The sequence below is a fragment of the Pholcus phalangioides genome, unplaced genomic scaffold (genome assembly GCF_987345545.1).
Source record: "Pholcus phalangioides strain wild (caught in Gottingen) unplaced genomic scaffold, Ppha-v1.0 ptg000013l_1, whole genome shotgun sequence".
NCBI lineage: Eukaryota > Metazoa > Arthropoda > Arachnida > Araneae > Pholcidae > Pholcus > Pholcus phalangioides.
In genome coordinates this window covers 25217641-25237993 of record NW_028301606.1, presented here as the reverse complement: position 1 = coordinate 25237993, position 20353 = coordinate 25217641, and the positions used below count along the sequence as shown (strand labels likewise).

Sequence of the window (20353 nt, the reverse complement as noted above, 5' to 3'; positions counted from 1 at the left end):
CTTGACCGACCTATAGTCATAATATATCTTCACTCATATATCTTCATTATGTTAAATTGATGATGTCACGGCAAGTTTTTTTTTTCTTTTTCCTCCTAAGGCAGCAGAAACAGGAGAGAGGGGAAAAAAACGTTGAATAGATGAAACCGAGGGAAAAATATATAGAAGTGCCACATCCAAGGAATAGAGAATCTCCTCATCCGCTCACTTTTATGGCTTGACGGCTCACTACTATGGCAGCAGGAATTTAATGGACGAGAATTTGAATGGCGAGGAGTCGGCGGAGGAGAGAAAATGCCAGTCAGTAGAGAAAAAAAAAACAAATTATACATAAAAAAAAACCTCTCCATTGCTTTCTCTTCTTCATACACCGACTCCATTTCTGTTCAAGGCACTAAGAGAAACATACACTGGGAGAGGCTTTTTTTTTTTATGGCGCAAAACTCTGGCTATTAATAGTTGGGAGGAAAACCTTCGTGAATGTTCGAGAAATGGACCGTATCATGTGGTGTCCGTCTTTCTTATGGATCTATGAACGTTATTTTATGTTCTACAGACCTGTCGTTTCGGGGTTTTTTGTAGTAAATGATCTATATCTCTGCGTGTGTATCTGCGGGAGAAGGAAAAAAAAAAAATTATACCGAGGGTACCGGGGACAGAAATGAAAGAGAAAAACGATCGTAGCTAGAAACCGTTCGATTACAGAGTCACGGTGGTAACAATTGTACAGACAGAAGCTCATTTGGAAAGAAGTGATACGTCATTACAATTGCAAACGTCAGAAGTCTGTGGGCTCGTCTACCTCCGCATGCTATATATGTCGTCCGTGAGTGGTTTGCTGAAGTTTCTCATCAACATAGACGAGTGGTTCCCGAAGTGTGGGTCAATGAGCTAGTAGGGGAGGGGGTCGCGAGAGATTCACTCCAAAATAAAAACATCCAAATGAGAAATTTATTCACATTTTTGCAACGAAAATATTTCAAAACTAAGAAATGTCTTGACTCAGCTGAGCTACTTACCAATGTATCACTCAACGCAATTTTATTAGGGCTGGGAATCGATTAAAATTTTCAATTGGTTAATCAAAGAATTTTAATTACTTAATCGACTTTCAATCAAATGTTTTCAAATGCTAACACTTGATAAAAAATCTATCAGGTAAGCTTTTTTTACCAACTCTCTGATGCTACAAAAAATATATTTTATTCATTTCACTCACCTATTCGCTAGATGTACACAAATATTCGAATAAGTTAAGAAATTAAGATTGCATGCTTGAAGTAATGCTAAAGACTTTTTGTTTCAGATCCTGGAGTTCCTTCACTATGATCTTATTGTTTTTAAGGGGGGAAAAAAATCAGTCATTTTAAATCATTCACTACAAGAAACTACTTTCGATCTTCATACTTTTCCCCTAAAAACTGCTCCCACATGGTACTGGAATACAAATACAAAACTAATGCATATAGAAATGTCCTCTCCACTTGTCAATACAAGATTCAATGAGGGACTGGTTATTTGTGGAGATGAAGATTACAAGGAAGAAAATTCACTGCCCCCACGTGGAATCAAACCCCCGAGTATATATACGCTCCAAAGTTGAAACATTCCATCTGCTTCCATAGCTTAGATGGTAGAACGCTCGTCCGGCAAGCGAGAGACCGGGGTTCGAGTCCGGGCAGTGATGAATTTTCTTCCTTGTAATCTTCATCTCCACAAATAACCAGTCTCTCAATGAATCTTGTACAACACTAATGCTCACAGTTGAGATAACAGATATTGGTCTTGTCTTCTTTTATCAAACACAATTATTTAAAACTGAAATCATAAGTTTTTGTGGAATCGATTTGTATTTCCCTTATGTCGAAAAATTTGATTAGAATATTGAGTCAAATATTTTTTTAAATATGGTCACCAATCAGAAATGTTTTATCTGGGAATGTAACTTATTATATAAGACATCTGATCGGTTTTGTCAAATAAATTACGAACTTCTGATAAAAATTTTAATCGAATTTCAACCGAATTAATCGAGTCGATTAACTGAACTAAAAATTTTAACTGCCATTAAAATTAATCGATTAATCGACCCGGTTAATCAGACCAGCCCTAAATACTATCAAATTCTACTTGTACCTATAAGTCAAAAAATAAAGCTAATACTTATAGAGGGTGGCTCAGAGAGAAATCATCCGATTTCTCTCTGAGCTGATTGATTTTGAAATCGGATGATTCTGAATAGGGCCGCAAATAGAAACGAAAGTTTACTCTATTTCCCGGGGCTATTATCCATTTTGGCACCTCTCTTATGGTTTTTAAAAGGGGGGGGGGGTGGGGGTTGAAGTAAACTGGGTGCCATAACAGATCTCTCTGCCACCTCCAAATTGCGACCCAATTTTGAATTACCTTGTGTATCAAAATTAAGGGACGTACACCTCCATCTTGCATAAGGAACATGAACTACAAGGTGACTATAATTAAAATTCGTTTTTGAAAAGGCTGTAAAAAAAATAATCACTGGTCAGAATTACCCGATATTTCACCTGAATATACATGAAGCAATGGGATTTTGTCTGACAAAAAATAGTTCAAAATTGATCGAAAGCTGGCACTGTACTCGCCATAAGATGCAAATTAAAAGACTTGACATGCACACCGCACATTGCAATTGTGACAAGAGGCGGGGAACATGCAGTTCCTGTTATTCTCTGCGTCCAAGAAGGTCGTCATGAAGTTGTTATTGAAGGATCGGGCTCCGCTTATGAAACTGTTTACAAGAAAGGTGATTGTGTGGAATCTGCATTAAAGAAATTCCGGACATTAAAGGGTATTAGAAGCGGCTCTGGTCCGATGTCTGCAAACGGTGTTCGGGGAATCGGCCGATCACCTGACCTGAACCTTTGTGGCTTCTGGCTGTGGTGTCATCTAAAAAATGTTGTGTACAGTGGTCCGATTGCGAACTTAGATTGAAAAACCGCATTACGCAATACATTCACAACATCACCCCTGGTACACTTCGATCTGTTGTGGAACATGATGTTGTGCGCTTTCGACTCATAGGAGAAAACGATGGACAGCATATCGAACATTTCTTGAGTAGCAGCTAATTTACCACATCCTTTTCCTGATGGTTTCATCACTGTTTGCTTTTCTACGATATTTCTTACGGTCACGTCATTGAATTTGCATCTCATGACGAGTACAGCGCCATCTATCAGTCACTTTTTGAACTTTTTTTCTTTTGGCAGACAAAATACCATTGTTCCATGTATATTTAGGTGAAATATCAGGTCATTCTGACCAATGATTCGTTTTTTATAGACTTTTCAAAAACGAACTTTAATTATAATCACCCCGTACATTAAAAAAAAACAAATTAAATATATGGTATTTGAAAATAAAATTAATATCGACATTTCAGCGCCACAAATTTCCAATGAACAAATCGCCCATATAGAGATTTTAATATAAGAAAACGTCGTTTTAACGCTAACTATTATGTTTGATTGTGTCAATGTGCCAATTTTCCCAGAAAATTTTCATATTTCTTCTTCTATCTCTGCGGTTCTCAACCAGTGCTCCCCGGAGCTCTTGGGGCTCCTTATGCACTCTCCAGGGGCTCCGCGGCCACTCGAGGAAAATAAAAAACCAGTAAAATTTTTAAAAATTATAAATATTTTTAAATAGTAAAAATAAATCAGTAACTTTAATCAATAATTAAAAAATGGGCCTACGGAGCTCCGCCATAGAATTTTTCTTATTAAAAAGGGCTCCGCCAGTCAAAAAAGGTTGAGGACCACTGTTCTACCTCATTCTGCTCTTTTGTGTTCGGAAGGAGTTGAGGATTTATTCTTTTCACTTCACTGTTATTAACCGTCAGCATGGCAACAGTTTAGAGCAAATGACTTATAAAGAATAATGTGGTTAGACAACACCAAGTAAAGAGGTTTGTCTTCTTTAGGGAGTGCTGGGTCAGGGGGTCTAGAGATCATACTTTCCATGAATACCTGAATATGCATAGGGATCTTAAAGCTAAACAACGAACCCATTCAAAGAAATGAATTTATTGATTAGATAAAGTAAACAATGAGCCTACTGCAGTTTGTTTAACGTTGCCAAGATTTCAGTTTTAAAGTTTTTCACCAGCGCGTTTTTTAATCTCTGGTCACATTACATTTCGAGTGGTAGGATAGTCATTAAGAAATCATCTCTCTCGATTCACGTCGAAAGTAGGTTTTCTTTCAACATTTGAAAAATGGGAAATGTTTGATTATCAAATCAATACGGACTAAAAAAAGCAATGCCGCCATTATTTCCTTTTGTTTATCATGTTTCACACTCTTTGAAAGTGAAAAAAATTCAAGGACTATTCAAGCACTTTTCCGGGAAAAACTTTAAAATTCAAAGACATTAATATCGCGGTAGATAAAGATCGTGATTTAAAAAAAAAAATAAAACTTAGTTTTTTTAATTTATGTTCAATATTTACTCATTTTTAATTTCGAGTTTGAAATGCTAAATTTATTAGAGATATAATTTTTTAAAAATAATTATACTTGTAGACAATGTCAAGTTCTATAGGTTTTACTTTTAGGACAAAAACCATTGTAGTTTAGAATGCAAGTAATCATATTTCTAGGGTGACTATATGACCTATATTTGCTGGGGCATTCCCATAATTTCATGTAATTTTGGTCGTCCCAACTTTTCATGAAAATGTCCGTTATTCTCCACATATTTTCAACAAAGCCTATTGAAATTTTTATTCTTTGCTGAAATTAAGCATTAAAATTATTTCCCCAATCCTATGAATTATATTGATGTTGTGTGAGTGTATGCATATGCATGGCTTTAACGTATTTATGTTCTTAGAGCTGTGCTTGTTTCATGTTGTACCCTCAACTGTATCCCATGTTTTGAAGTAAAGATGGTAAATGCGTGAATTTTTCATGTTGCGTAAGTATCATATTGAAAGTCTGCCTGCTCTCTGCGGAGAGACTTTTCCAATTGGGAGACCGGCTTGAAGTTGGAAAAAAGCAGAAAAGAAAATTTCACAAACCACCACGGGGGTTCGAACCTGGATACGCACGACCACACAGAGGCGTGTGAGTAGCAGTTAAATCTGATGCTACATCACCATACAATAAACCATTGCTATCGATCGGCAAATAAATTACAAGCAACTAGCATCTTCGTAACCATGCCGATCTCTCAAATGTAGGGGTGCTTCGAAGTGACGCAACATCAATCCATCCATCTTAGTCAGTACTTTTCTATAGCTCTAGATACAGTAATGTTTATTGATGCAAAAAAGGAAATCCCTTATGTTTGAATACGAAATCAATTCTCGGAAAATCCTGGGAAACCTTTGATACGCATTATGCAACTCTGCACATCAATATATGAATTGAGTAATACTTCCTGATGTTACCCTCCAAGGAAAAACAAATTATAATTTTTTTATGCGATCAGGACAAACATTTTCTTGGAAAAGTAATAGGTCAGACCTTGGTATAACGTCGATCACTTTTAACGTCAGTTTTTCGTTTTTTAAAAGACCTGCCAGCATAACCAAATAATTAGACCTACTCATTATCAATTACCAAGATTGTAAAATCATTTTTATTCGCTTCCCAGGGGTGAAGATTTACCTCAGGGTTCCCAACAAAATCTTTATTATTTCCCTGATCAAAACATTTGAAAAAAAAATAATTCAAAACTTTCACCTTCCAAATTTTTTTTCTCTTCACACAATTTACCCCGAATTTTATCAAATATTTGCAATTTCCTTAAATTTGCCTCACATTATACATTTTCCGCTATCATTTCTCATTTTCCCTGATCTCACCTAGTTTTTCGTGACTTCTCAGGTTCTACAAACTCTGTACTGAGATTAGACTGAATTCTACAAATACGCTCAAATCACCCAGAAACATTCAAACAAAAATACTTATCTTACGTAATGGTTAATGTATAGGGGGTGTCCAATAAATTCGTAAATAGTTGTAAAATCCATAAAAATTAAAGGGATTGTACATTTGAATGCAGTTTGCAAAACACGAAAAAAAAATTTATTCTCAAGAAGGGAGTTTATTTTTTTCGGTACAAGCAAAAAATCAGTTAAAATTTTTGTCGATAGATAACGGCGCACAAAAGCAAATCACTGGAAAAATGCAAATCGGAATCCTATAAAATGCAAGGTGTGCAATTAACAGCTCATTTCTGAATTTAGCTGTTACTGGAGCTTACAAAGTTTCATTGTTATGTTGACATTGATGTATAAAGCACTACTGGGGAAGTTGTTTTACCTCAGCCGTGAATTGCGGCTGAACGAACAGAAGAGATTTAAGAAAGGTTCAGCTGTAATTACCAATGATTTGTTTTCTTGCAGGGCCCTCTATGGAAAATAAATTGAACTGATTTTTTTTTCTTCACCAAAAAAAATCCTTCGAGAAAATAACTATTTCGCAAACTCCATTCAAATATACGCATTCCTTCAATTTTTATGACTTTGCAAACTATTTATAAATTTATCTGTGGTATAATTGCTATGTACTAAACTTCCAGCATTTGTGAATATTCCCCCCCCCCAAAAAAAAGGTGTATTCATGTGATAACTTTTGAAACTAACAATCAATATCTAGACAGTAAATTATAAATGATAAAACATTTTAAAAAATTTCAATGCATCAAAATAAAATGGGCACCCAATAATTAAACAATGTTTTTAATACACTGTATCCAGAAAAATAGTTTTATTACATTTTCTCCTTATTCACCATTATTAATAATGGTAAATAAGGAGAAAGAAAATTGGAGGTTTGTATGACTACCAGCAACATGATAATAAATTACTGTGAGAGATATTCAGTTTTAATTCAAATTTATATGAATTGCAATTAAAATAATAACTATTACCTAAATTTATGGTATTGAACAGTTAGTGCAAGAATAAGACTATTAATAATAGATGAAAAAATTTTTTTGGGTAAATTGTAATTTTTATATAAATTCATAAAAAATATATACATAAGTCATTTTTGTCCCATCGAATGATCATTTCATGCACTCTATTTAGCTAATTAAACTAGAGCCTACAAATCAGAACCGATTTTTGGTGGCGAATCTGCATAGTCCAATGGAATTGGTGCACCATCTAGCCCAAAAAATGCATGCATAATTAATTGTATGCACAGAATACTTTATATGTAGATGTTGAATAAACAACCCTGAACAAAATGCTGGAATATCAAAGGATTATGAAAGATTTAAGAAAATCATCCATGTTGCAGCTGAATTTACGAAACATATATGTTGTTTGATCAGCTAAATATGCATACATGAAGTAAGGATTAAGCCCCAAAGTGCTCGTCTTCATGCATTCCTAAGAACACTTGATCCACATCAAAATTAAAAGAAAAGAATATTCCTAATTATTATTTGGTTGAGAATTTTTATTCATTGAAGATTTTAATGAAAAATATGAACCCCTTTTTTCTCATTTTCACACTATATTTTCAAGTCAGAAAATAATAGGAAAATATGGCACAGATTAAGATACAATTTTTGAACTGTGAAATATTGCAAATTTTTTTATACAGATTCTAAATTAACTTTTTAAGGAATTTGCATAAATTATTTGTTAGCCAAATACTTCAAAGTATTTTTAAGAAATTTTACCATTGAGACCACCTCTAGTTGTAAGTCAAGGGTGCATGTATGCATTGCATTCAATCCTAATAATTAATTTCAATCCTTTAATTACCTGTGAAGCAATTTTACAGGTAGATATTCCAGGATGTAATTACTATTCGGGGAGGTGTGAAAATTCAAATTGAAGATCGCAGCAAATATGCCATAGGGACAGACTAAATTTTGTATCACAAAAAAACTCTCTTAGTCATTTTAAATTTTAGGATCTGACAATTTACAAGTTTAAAATTTGAAAAAGCTCAAAGAAATGTCATAAATAATCAAAAAAATCTATCTAATAGCAATGATTTATAGCTTCAACAACAGCAACTTTATAGTGCCAGTAAGGTACCAGAAAATAAAATAAATGTTCATTTATCGTTATGAAAATTCCCAAGCAATACAAGTTTTAGCATGTTCATTCACTTCTTACAATGATTTGCCACTTCTGTAAAGTTCCAAATATCATAGATGGCAAAGAAAAACGCACAGGTGTTACTCACAAATAATTAAAGTAGAAGCAAATAAACTTTCAAAGTTTATACATAATGTTCACCAGGGTAAGAAGTAAAGATGAAAAGGTAACTACTAAAATACCAAAAAAAACAGGAATGTAATTGAAATTTAAAAGAATTTTCGAAGATTAAATTAAAGTTTCAACTAAAAATAAAATAAAGCTTATCAATAAATTTTTGTCAAAAAAAAATTCATGTTTTAAAATATTTACCTTTCCAAGCTTTGTAAATCATTTATCAGCAGATAGTGTGCCATGACATAAAGCTCTAATTTATCTCGTTGTGATCCTCACACAGGAAAAACCAGACACACAGAATTTGACCTCACACATTTTGAAGATATTGCAGATGAAATAAATTGAAAAAAAAAAATCCCTTCCCTCTCAAATTTAAGCTATAAAACTACTTTATTGCCTTCTAGTATGGGTATCATGGTTAGAATAGTCTTTTTTTTGAACACGACATCATGTTCAAAAGCTAAGATATTTTTCGAAACTTTCCAAAGCAGAGCTCAGCTAATGCAGAATACAGAAACAATTGCATGCAAAATTCACAGCAAGTGAACAATTGGCAAGAAGAGCTCAAACAATAGAGCAAAAGCATCTTTTATGTCATTTCAGGAATGGGGGACTCACAAATTCTGGGGCTGCCACTGACTTCACTGAAATTTCATGACTATTGTAGTACCAAGTTATAAAATTGATAATCACATTATCCATCATCATGTCCAATCATGTTCAAACACGAGTATTGTAAACACTTATCAATCTCCCAGTACGAAAGGGCAACATTAATATGAGTCTGCAATTTAAAAACAATAACAAATGAATTTTATAAAGCTTTTGTGAAAAATATCAAAATATTTTTTAAATGTGAATGTTTTTCTGAATGGCTATTCTTGAAAATTTATCAAAAAATACATGTTTGCTATTTTCAAAAAAAAATTGCTCAATGCATAATAATGTAATTCCTAATAATCAAAACATATTAGCAATCACATTCAACTCAATTTGTATAAGAATATTTTTTGTTGAGCTCAAAATATTAACAAAACAATATGTTATTGCTCAAAGAAAGTTGTAAATCATTCCATAAACCTATATCATCTGTTTGTTATCTGAATTTGTACTTTGCCAGTGCTGTATTGGAGCATTCGCACAACACATTAGAATTCTTATAGCTCAGATGATTTTTCATATATCTTTGAAGTAATTTTTATTCCCTTAGGCCTATATAAAGTACTAGCAAAAATGCCCGGCAATGCCCAGGTTTTCTTCAATTACTGGGAGGATTAAAAAAATGACAAACCATTATATAATAAACTATTATACATAATACAGGCAACATAAAAAGTGACAAACCATTGTAAAGGCATATGCATGTCTGAAACACATTGTTAGGGAACCATGGTAACCAAAGTAAACATTCCGAAAGTGACTGTTTGAGCCCAGGAACCATTGTTGCTTGACAGTTTTTTTGCCCATTTTGGGCATTTGACCTGCTCTGACAAACTTTTAAAGTAGCCTATGGTTCAATCCCGATCCTGTTTGGTATGTATGCAAAATTTGGTGCCGAACAGTCTAAAATTATAGATTTGTAAAAAGAACAAACATAGGCTATGTAAGTACATACATACTTTCACATTTATATAAAAGATTTTGTTAAAACTGAAGTTGAATCCCACGACTTCATTCATAATATTAATTTTCTTAAATTTGAAAGGGATCAAGGGTTTCCTAAGATCCAGGATGAAACACTAAGTTCTCAAGATTTGCAACATCAGTATAGCTACGTTGTGAAATAAAATATTCGCAAATAAGATATCTTCTCAATAGGCCTAAAAGTATAGTTATTTCCCCACGATAGCTATATCAATTTTCACATCATTAGAAACTATGCACTTCTGGATCCACAGACGCATTAAATCATTGTCTGTTATAAATGAGACGAAGGCAACAACTGAAAACAAAAATGTACTTGAGCTGGGAGAATCGTACATTATAAAGCCTCCATCCATAATTTTGAGATAATAGAAGTAAATAATGCCACCTCCTCTCACTTTTATGAACTGAAAAGGTTGTAATGAACAAGAAAGTGAATGATAATCAGTCACAAGTATGAAGCTGTACTCATCTGTCAAGATAAAAATTGTGAATATGTCAACAATTATGTGTGTTTTAAGAAAATAAAATAAGGTAATTGAAACTACAAACAAAATTTGTGAACCACAATATATGTCTAAATCTGTTACATGCATAATTAAAATTTGCACTGATATGTGTGACAACAACTGTGAATGCCTTGATATACTTAAGAAATTTTCAATTAATAAAATTAGGTAACCCCAAAACCATGAAAATCTGTTAAGGCCCATTCACACAAGAGCTAAGTGATTAAGTAGTTAACTAAATTTTAAGTTGTCAAGTACTTTAGAATGTATGCCAAGTTTTATACATTAGCCCCAAAGCAGAATGTGTCAAAATCTGCGACGTGTGTCGTAGAACAATTACCGCTACTGCAGAACAATTTGGAAGAATTTTAAGAAAAAGTGCAAAAAACACTATTAAATGAATAGGGATTTTTACCGCAGAACATTTCCAGTTAGCTGAGGGCTCGTCGCAGAACAGTGCTAAATATTCTGCTTTCGGGCACATTAGTTGGTAAGTGATTTAATTGTTAAGTAAATAAGTAGAATACAGTTCCATGTATTTTTTTCATTAAGTGGGCACTATGCACATGCGCCCGTGGGGGTGGCCTGGTATTACCCAATGAGCATTCACGACTTGATTACTATGTGGCGGCAGATTTCTGAGCCCTTTGACCACTTGAAATTTTATTAACTATTTAATCATTTAACTCGTTCACACAAGCCTTTAGATCTGTTGCATGCATTGCCGAAATGTACAATGATACCATGTGGTATGGTATACTATACACTTACGTCAGTAATTTCTTCCAAGGCTGATGACAAAAGTCAAAAAAAGAGATGTTTTTCCAATGGTCATACACCTCCCTTCTTAAGAGGATACAGGAGGTAATTTGAAGATGCTGTTTATTTTTCTATTCATTTAATTTTTTTGATGTGACTGATTTTGAAAAAACAAGCAATGTCCTTTCCCGTATCGAATCCATAGCCTTGAAGGTGGCGCCTTTATAGTGGTCGATGAGAATCTTATCAGTGCAACCCCCCCCCCCCCCGTGCCCTCTCAAGATATCACTGCATTCTTATGTGCCAGCATAGAAAATCCTGGAAATGTCAACATGAAAAGCGTGAATGTGCCAACATGAAAAATCATTAATATATCAGCAGAACACTGTTGTGTGTGTCAATAAGCAAGCAAGCAATTTCCAGACTCAAACAGGAAAATTTATATGCAATGAAGAAAGCTATCTGTCTAGATCAGTATTTCCCAAAGTGGGCGATGGAATGGTCCAAGGGGGCGATAGAACCTACTGATTTAGCATAGGATCCTATGGGTTTACGTGAGTTGGGGGGCGATGAGAGGAAAAAATTTCTGATGAAGGGGGCGATGTAACAAAAAGTTTGGGAGACTATGGTCTAGATCCATCATGTGCATCACCAAAATATATAATGATGTTTGTGCCCACTCAAATCTATGGAAAATGTAAAAAAAAATGATAGACTTATCAAATATAATTTTGTTGCGCACACATGTCAACGTCATACAATTTTCAATCAATAAAATCAGGGAATCGAAACCACTTATTTGTTTCCCCTCAATTATAGGAAAATTTTCTGCACTCCCAGGTCAAAGACCCCAAAGCAGAATGTTTTACATTGCTCTGCAACGAGCTCTCTGCTGACTCGAAATGTTCTGCAGTGAAGATTCCCATATTATAATGTTTTCTACATTTTTCTTAAAATTCTTCCAAATCTTTCTGCAGTAGCACTGATTGCTCTGTGATGTATGTAGCAGATTTTGGCATATCCTGCTATGGGGAACAAATATATAGCATAATAGTGCTATTCACTTACACCCCTCTCACTCATGCGTTTTTTTTATTTGTTCCCTTGCACTGGTGCACAAGTGAGAGATCACTGCTCCTACCCTACTGTGAAACCTTGCTACAATGATACACGATATGATAAATTCTTTCACAATAATATTTTTTCAAATCTTTGGAAATGTCAAACTGTTACATTTTTTATAGAGGGCCCTAATGGTAATACCTCTACATCAATATTTTTTCTTGGTCCGCAAAGTATCATTATATCAAGGTTTCACCATTTATAAAATTGATTTTTTGTCTGTATGTGTGTGTGTGTATGTTCTATATACAAATCTACAATATTAAACAAGTTGTTATCAAATTTTGCATGTAGGCCTATATCAGTTAGTACCCGATAGGCTACTTCAGATGTTTTTCAGAGCTGGGCAAAAAACTGTCGAGCAACAACAGTGCGTAAGTCCCAACAATGACTTTTTGTGGAATGTTTACTATGGTTAATAGGGTTCCCAAACAATGTGTTTCAGATATGTTTATCATTAAAAAGCCTCAACAATAACTTTTGGGTGTTCGCAAACAATGCAATGCATTTCAGACATGTTCAAAGTTTGTAAGAATGGACAATGACGTCTGGACATTTATTTTGATTTCTGCAGTTCCCAAACAATGCATTTCAGACATGCTTATCCCTTTACAATAGTTTGCCACTTCTTTAATACTGCCAATATATAGAGCAAACCTGCGCAACACCAAGAATTTTTGCTAGTAAGTCAATATAATTCTGTTGCACGTGTCAATTATGCAAGTAATTTTCTCAGAATAAATTTAAGGCCTTCGAAACTACAACCAATCAAGAACACCACAATCTGTCTGGACCAGTTTCATTGCATGCATTACCAAAATAAGACCACTGTCAACAATGCACCTCCAAGTTTCACAATCAACAACAAAGGTCCAAAGTTCAACAAAAAATATTATGCATAGAAAAATCTGGGAAATCAATTCCTTTTCACATCACAAAAAAATAAATAAGAATAACCATAAAAAACATATAAAGGATGTAAATCACAAGAACTCCATTGAAGGCCAATACATGATGGGGCGGGGCTTAAATGGTCTATTTAGTCAGTGAATTTACATGACGCCGGCGACTGAACAGAATATATTCAGACAGTCAAACTGACCTAATTCCAGGAATCAAACCAATGATTTATGGAATTAGAGAAAAACTGACGAACCACTCAGAGAGGAATCAATAATAATTGTAAGCCAATTCCCAAAAAACATTAGAAAGAAGAAGGATAAGTCAAAATATAGTAATTACGTATATAAAATTTTTTAAAACACATATACATAGGACATGGTGTAAGTAAAGCACCAAGTCATCAATTAAGGTGTGTCATGCTTTATAGTAGCATTACACTACAGTGCTCACAATAAAGAAATCGAGGCATTCAAATCTTTTTTTTTTTCATTTTAGCTATTTTATCTTATTTATTTTATATCTTTAAATTTGTATATATATATTTTCTTTATTCTTTCTATCTATTTAACTATTTTGATATGACGATCTCCAAGAAACATTTGACATCAAAAGCTTTGAAGCTTTGTTCAAAATCAAAGACAATGTAAATGCAGGGCGATGTACATCAAGGAATGACTATATTCTCGTGTCAGCATGAAAAATTATGAATATGTCAGCATAGCTTTGTTGCATGTGTCAATATGCAAGCAATTTCCATAGGCTCAAATAAGGAAATCAATACACAATCAAGCAAGCTGCAATCTGTTTAGATAGGCTGCATGCATCACCAAAATATATAGTAGTGTGTGTGTGCTATCAACATAAAACTATACGAAAACATAGTAAACTATGAATACAAAAGTATAACTCTGTTGAATGCGTCAATACGCAAGCAATTCGCTCAGAACAAATTGAGGTCATCGAAACTACAAACAATCAAGAAAGCCACAACCTGTCACGATCAGTTGCATGCATAACCAAAATAAGAACCATTGTCAACAAAGCACCTCCAAGTTTCACAATCAACAACAAAGGTCCAAGTTTAACAAAAAATAATTATCATTCACAGAAAAACCTGTGAACTCAATTCATTTTCACACCATGAAAAAAAAAAGCAAGAACCACCATCAAATCATATAAACAATGTAAATCACAGGAACCTCATTGTAGGTCAATACAAGATGGGGTGGGGCTTAAATGAGTCTATTTATAATCAGTGAATATATATGAAGCCGGCGACTGAACAGAATGTATTCAAAGACACAATCGACCTAATTCCGGGAATCGAACCAATGATTCATGGAAATTCAGGGGAGGAAGAAAAAAGAAATGTGTTCCAACCCATTCAGAGAGGAATCAATAATAATTGTAAGCCGATTCCGTAAACATGAGAAAGAGGAGGGGGGGGGGAGTCATATTACACTAATCACATATATAAAAATTTTAAAACACATATATCCAGGGCGCGGTGTAAGTAGAGCACTAAGTCATCAATTAAGGTGTGTCGCGCTTTTATAGTAGCAAAACACATTGCAGTGCTCACTATAAAACCCCTCTCGATATCCGCATCTTCTTTTTCTATAACACTAAAGAGATCAATTAATGTAATTGATCCGCGTGGACAACATATATCTTCTTTTAAACAACACAACTCTTAGACAATAGGATCACATATTTAAAAAAAAGAAGAAGAGTGTATTGAGAGAGTGAGAGCTCTTTTAAATACCTTATAACCATTAAGCAGTTCTTCCAACTGCCCCGATGATGAAGTGTAATAATCCCAGTGAGCACAACTTGTTTTATCTCTTTCTCTGTGTCTTTTTATTATTACTCTGGAGACGAACAAAGGATAATCCGGAGCATCATTGAAATGAAGGAGAAGTTAAGTTGTTGTCCCTCACATCTGTTCAACAATGAAACGAACCTTAAGATGTCTATCATCATCACCCGAGAGATCTCTTCGTCACCACACACACACACACACATACATACACACAGTCATCCTCTCTACTTCACCTTCTCGCATTCGGCAGCAGCACATCTACAAATCAAAACCGAGGCCTTTGCGTATCTAAATCCCACCCCTTTTTACGCTCTGTGGATGAAGGATTTGGGATATTGTGAGTTTCCTTCCGCTGTCGCTAGAGGTCAGGTCGAAGTAGTTGCAAAACGAGCAATGCTGGCCATATATCTAGAAAAGTAGGGGTAAACTGAAAGTGCTGAAAATTTTTGAGAGCGCGGGCCACTTCCCTCTTTTGCGTAAGAAAATGAATTCACCGTAGAACGGCCCGTGAAAAGTCTGGCTTGGGGTGGGTTCCACCAAGGATCCCAGTTTAAGGGGCCCTTCTCCAGGATGTGGAGGCTATGGCAGACCCCGCGCTCAATCGGAGCCACCCTTCCTAGACGCGGGGACAAGTGGGAAAATAATAGCGGGCCAGAGGTGACTTGATAATTATGGGGGCCCCTTCGCCCTGAACTTTATATATTCTGACCAGAATATATAAAATTCAGGATCGAAAGTTCAGAAAATGAAAAATCCTGAAAATTCAGAATAAATGCAAGAAATAATTTCAGAATCGACGGAAATTCAGAATAAATGCAAAAATCAATTCAAGAGAAAAATTTAAAAATTCATGAAAACCGAAAAAATAACCGAAATAAAAAACGGTTTGCAGGGTTAACATCGCTAGGTCACGGGAATTTTTTTAAGACAGGGGGGAAAAAAACTCAAAAAGGAGCCGATATGTGGTACTGGTACGAGCGACTTCGGTGGAAATATGCAAATTACACGGTTATAAGGACTTGCCCTCATAATCCACAACCACTTCACCGTTGCAAACCGTGTATGCGGCCCTGTTGCACTCTGCCGTTGTTGGATTAGTGACACGCCTGCAATATGTTATCCCTTGTGGTGGTGGTCATGTTAAACACCTACTGCTGTAATAAACGATTTGGAGGCATTCAGTTCGTTATTTGAGTATCTTTTCTTCGACTTGTGTACGTCAACGCCACCTATCGGCTGTTTTTCGAGTCATTTTTCTCCTGCACTAAAAAACAATTCCCGTTACCTAGCGATGCTAACTCTGCAAACCGTTTTTTATTTCAGCTATTTTTCCCGTTTTTATGAATTTTTAAAGTTTCTACGGACTTTTTGTCCGCCCTGTACATTAAAAACTCTGTGTGTGGACGGGTTTGGAATATTTCACTCATCCAAAACGAATTTGCTGCTATCTATTGGTAAAAATATATAATCAAGTATTTAACGTCAACAAAAACACCTGCATTAAATTTAAAAAAATAAAATTTCAAATAATTTTTGTTTAATAAACACAAAGAATCTCCAATAAACGCCAAGAAATTTCTCTCCTTGACCAATATGTGAGAACCATGTCCACTCTCATAATCTTACATAATTTAACTTCGATGAATATCGTATAACATGTCTCTGATCACAATTTTCGTCAGTTCTACCGGATTATCTCCATGCATTGTTGCGGAAGCTATGAGCTGAATGCCAGATAAATTATTCTTTATTATTTTCCGGCGCATGCGTCTCTCTCCCTCCGTTGATTTGAGTAGAATGTAGCGCGCATGCGCCTGTTGCGCTTGCCTCCGTAAAAATTATCCAATGAGCATCTACTTAATCACTTATCGTGTGGACAAAAGTAAACTAACCAAAACTAAACTTTACAAAGTAAAATAACCCAGTGACAGTATTTTGTGGAAAATGCTTTAAAGTTTCGTTACATATTCAGAATCATTTCTATTTTAACAGATCAAGACATTTCTATTAAATAATGATATTGTGTGGAGAAGTCTCGAGTAATATACAGTCGAATCCCGTTTTAGCGAAAATCTCGTTTTAACGAACGCTTTTCTAATCCTCCAGATAAGTTTTCATAAGACAATGCCAAGAACCCGGAATTCCTTTATAACGAAATTTCATTATAGCGAAGTGATTTTTCCGGTCTCTTGGAGTTCGTTATAACGGGATTCGACTGTACTAATTATTACAACAATGGGATATTTTCCATTGTTGAAGTCTACTGACGTTGTTACATATGAAATACGATAAACTCAACCACAGAAAAATTTTTAAATGGAAATTTAAATACGTTAGCCATTTTTTATCTTTATAGACGATCATTAAATGTTGAACTCTATTATGTGGTTGATCGGAAAAATTCGCCTTCCGACAATTCGTCGCCAGGTCGTTTTACTTTTGTTAGGCACTTTTCGCCCCTACAGAGTGAGAAACTGTATGAGTGAGTGAACGTATCAGAAAACAAATGAATGATCTTATGAGTAACCAAGTGAGTGGATGAATAACTACGAACGACCAACTGACAGGGTGAGTGACCTTATGACTGACAAAGTAAGTGGGTGAGTAATTGTATGAGCAGTGGCGTATTTACAGCTTAGCGGGCGGACTATAGCACAGGGCAGCAAATTTGAAGAATGATTGCGTCTCTCTCCCTCCGTTGATTTGAGTTTAATGTAGCGCGCATGCGCCTGTTGCGCTTGCCTCCGTAAAAATTATCTAATGAGCATCTACTTAATCACTTATCGTGTGGACACTTTTCTAAACATTCGGTAACTTACAATTTAATTAACTACTTAATCACTTAATACGTGTGAACGAGCCTTAACGTTAAAAAAAAGAACACCTTTTAACCCTATTTACGCTTGTTTAGGTTACCAGATCCGGAAACTGAGAATGGAAGACGTCTGCGCATACACCCGTCAAGCTTATATTACTGGAGGGAGCGTCCAGCCAACATCTTCTAGAGTACATCTTCTAGAGTAGGGTGACCATACGTCCCGTATTTCCCGGGACAGTCCCGGTTTTTTCTGTTTTGTTGGCCGTCCCGACTTTTTGGCAAAAGTGTCCCGGTTTTTCCCGTATTTTACACGAAGCCTACTTGAATTTTTATTCTTTATTGACGTCAAAGATTGACATTATTTTTCAACTCATAAATTATTTTACGATAATTACAACTATATATGAGAATATTAATCTCCCACATTTGTCTTGAACGTTTGTTTTTCGTGGAATACATTTTAATCCACTGCAATTTGCAGCGATGCATCATTTCCCGCCATTTTGATTTTTCCGTAATTTCAACAATATTTGGCAACTTTGTTTGGTTTTGGCGTTGTTTTTTGGCGATAATTGGCGATGTCCCGTATTTGGAATCCCAATGTCCCGTATTTCTCTCGAGAAAATATGGTCAGCCTATTCTAGAGCCTTCTGATTTAGAAGTTATTGGTCCAGCCGCCATGACGGCAGCGACATCGAATTCAAGTAAATCATGTGACTCGGTGAAAACACAGTTCCTGCCTAGCAATAATTTCCCCATTGAAATGTACAGTTTAGTCTATAAGGGCCGTATTCACCAACACAGTTTCAACTTCAATCGTAGGTTAAACGATAAGCGATCGACACGGATTGGTTAAAATCCTTAATTTAACCAATCCGTTTCGATCTTCACTCCTTCCACCTGCGATTTCAGTTGAAACTGTGTTGGTGAATACGGCCGTAAATCTTCTGTTTTAAAGATTAAAAAAAGGATATAGAACTGATCTAAAAAAAAGATTAAATTATTTATTTCATTAATACTGGAATTATTTCATTTGCTAATTAATATTTCTTTCAGTTCTTCTGGGATAATTTCTTTCATCAACTCTGGATTTGTTTCTTTCATTAAAGCTGAAACTATTTCTTTCATTGATTCTGAAACTATTTCTTTCATTGATTCTGAAACTATTTCTTTCACTGATTCTGAAACTATTTCTTTCATTGATTCTGAAACTATTTCTTTCATTGATTCTGAAATTATATCACATTAATTCTGGAATTAACTCTTTCATTAATTTTGTAACTATCTTTCATTTATTCTCTAATGATCTTCCATTAATTCTGGATTTATCACTTTCATTGATTTTAGAATTATCGCTTTAATTAATTCTAGAATTTTTCTTTCATTAATTTTGGAATTATCTCTTTCCTTACTTCTGGAATTATCACTTTCATTAATTTTGGAATTATCAATTTTTCATCAATCTGGAATTATCTTTCATTAATTCTAGAATTTTTTTTCATTAATTTTGGAATTTTCTTTCATTAATTTTGGAATTTTCTTTCATTAATTTTGGAATTTTCTTTCATTAATTTTGGGATTATCACTTTCATTAATTTTGGGATTATCACTTTCATTAATTTTGGAATTATCAATTTTTCATCAATCTGGAATTACCTTTCATTAATTCTACAATTTTCTTTCATTAATTTTGGAATTTTCTTTCATTAATTTTGGAATTTTCTTTCATTAATTTTGGAATTTTCTTTCATTAATTTTGGAATTATCTCTTTCACCAATCTGGAATTATCTTTCATTAATTTTGGAATTAACTTTTATTAAGTTTGGAATTACCTTTTTCATTAATACTGAAATTATATCTTTCAATGATTTTGGAATTATCTCATCGATGCTGAAATTATTTCTTTCGTTTATTGGTGTTTAAACCAATAAACGAAAGAAATAATTTCAGCATCGATGAGGTAATTATTATGCCATTAGAAAATAACGGGAAATTGTGTGTGTTCTACATTAATCTTGTGCTGCTATCTATATTCCATGCTTTAATGTAAAAATACAAAATGCTTGAAACTTCTGTTTCAAAATATGAAAATCAGACGGCAGCATTAATGTTTAAAAAAAAGAGTAAACAATGGGCAATTAAATTTTCCTGCCATTCACAAAAGCACTTCATTTTCTGACATACTTAGATATTGTGTAGTTATTGCAGCAATAATTGGCAAATTTTGTCTCATTGACAAACTTTTTCAGTGGTAATTAAAGATGGTTTGTGTTTAGGCTCTGCTTTTCCCGCATTTCTGTCGAAGAAATATAGTCAAATATCTGGTGACATTCTCGATGTAGCCTGAAAATGGCGGCCGACCTGAAGGAAAGTATGAAAACGAAGCTAGTACGAGAAATAATATACAGACCAAAAATTTTTGGTGACTAAGTTCATTTCAAAAATAAGTTTTGTACACGTAATCCCGGTGTAAACATAAATCACATATTAAAATTTAAATAACAATATAACAGCACGCGAAAGTGTGTTAACCGTGACGATGACCGCCAGC

The 20353-nt window shown here is 34.5% G+C and overlaps 1 protein-coding gene across 4 annotated transcripts in view; it reads right to left on the bottom strand.

Annotated features, from left to right (window-relative positions):
- Positions 1-15213, bottom strand: part of LOC149078850 (uncharacterized) — a 214179-nt gene extending 198966 nt beyond the window's left edge. The window contains exon 1 of one of the 4 annotated variants that reach the window (XM_089241013.1): positions 14927-15213. The gene's annotated coding sequence lies outside the window, so the exon portion shown is untranslated. The remainder of the gene's footprint in view (positions 1-14926) is intronic. The other 3 variants (XM_089241012.1, XM_089241011.1, XM_089241009.1) reach the window with 3 other exon arrangements.
- Between the last annotated feature and the right edge of the window lie 5140 nt (positions 15214-20353).